Below are 1,316 nucleotides of genomic sequence, written 5' to 3' on the forward strand. Positions count from 1 at the left end.
CCTTTTGGACTTGGATCTTGTCATTGGACCTCCTTGAAAGCTTAAAGGATCATTTGTAATTCTTGTCGTTATTGCATCAGATAGTTTCTCTACCCTAGGTTGTATATGTTGTTGTACAGGTTATTCTGCTGCATGGGTGCATTTCCTACATAATCAAGTTGTTCATGGTCAGTAGAAGACGAAGATAAAGAAGAAGCAAACATACCTCTCGCATTACAGTTTGCACTGTAGTGCAGACCACCATAAAACTTGCAGTCAAGCTGTGCTGCTTGGACTGGCATCTGGAGCTGGTCGATCTTCTTGGCTAAAAGCTCCACCTAAGCTGCCAAGGTTGATGTAGAATGTACCTAGTTCACCACTCCTTGCCGTCCTGGCCTATTCTGGCGTCTTACTGTTGATGGCCCCACCTGCAGCTACATCTACCATCTGCCTTGTGGCTGAGTTCATGCCACTGTAAAAAGTCTACACTTGCATCCATAATGGCAAACCATGGTGTGGGCAACATCTCAACAAGTCCTTGTACCTCTCCCACGCATCTTACATGCTCTCATCATCAAACTGCACAAAAGAAGAAATATCATGACGCATATTTGCAGTCTTAGCATGAGGAAAATACTTATAAAGAAATTTCTCAGCCAAAGAACCTCAGGTGGTGATGGTGTTAGCAGGTGGGGACTGTAGCCATCTTTTTGCTCTATCCCTCAAGGAAAATGGGAATAACCTAAGCCGAATGGCATCATCGGTAGTCCCATTTATCTTGAAAAAATCATAGATCTCCAAAAGATTCACGATGTGGGCATTAGGATCTTCACTGGGGAAGCCCCCAAACTGTACACTCTGCTGCACCATCTGAATGACATTTGGCTTAATTTCAAAATTGTTTGCTGCAAAAGATGGCCTCAATATACTAGTGTGCATCCCCTACAAGGAAGGTCTAGCAAACTCGTACATCATCCTGTTTGCTTCAATAATGTTGTCATTATCGTCTGCCATGTCTACTGGTGTATAGACAGGAATCTCAATATGCTCCTCCTTCTCCACGTCTAATTACTCCCTCAGCTGCTTGAAGGATTGCTCTAGCTCGGGCAGAGGGTCTACTAGTGCAAGATTAGAACTCCTGGTCATAAACTATCTGAAATGAACAAGGCATCAACAAACCAAACAAATAAATGAATAAAAAGTAAATGAAAAAAGTAGAAAAGAAATATGGCTAAAGTAACAAGTAGCAAATTTCACTTTAGTTTTCAAACAAAGATTCCCCGACAATAGCGCCAAAAACTTGATGCACATATGCTTATGCAACTACAACTAAGACA

The 1,316-nt window shown here is 41.9% G+C and overlaps 1 non-coding gene across 1 annotated transcript; it reads left to right on the top strand.

Annotated features, from left to right (window-relative positions):
- The first annotated feature begins 484 nt into the window (after positions 1 to 484).
- LOC125369627 lies at positions 485 to 591 on the top strand. Its single transcript, XR_007215304.1, has one exon. It is a non-coding gene; the product is annotated as a small nucleolar RNA R71 (small nucleolar RNA).
- The last annotated feature ends 725 nt before the right edge of the window (positions 592 to 1,316 follow it).

The sequence above is a fragment of the Ricinus communis genome, chromosome 3 (assembly GCF_019578655.1).
Source record: "Ricinus communis isolate WT05 ecotype wild-type chromosome 3, ASM1957865v1, whole genome shotgun sequence".
Lineage (NCBI taxonomy): Eukaryota > Viridiplantae > Streptophyta > Magnoliopsida > Malpighiales > Euphorbiaceae > Ricinus > Ricinus communis.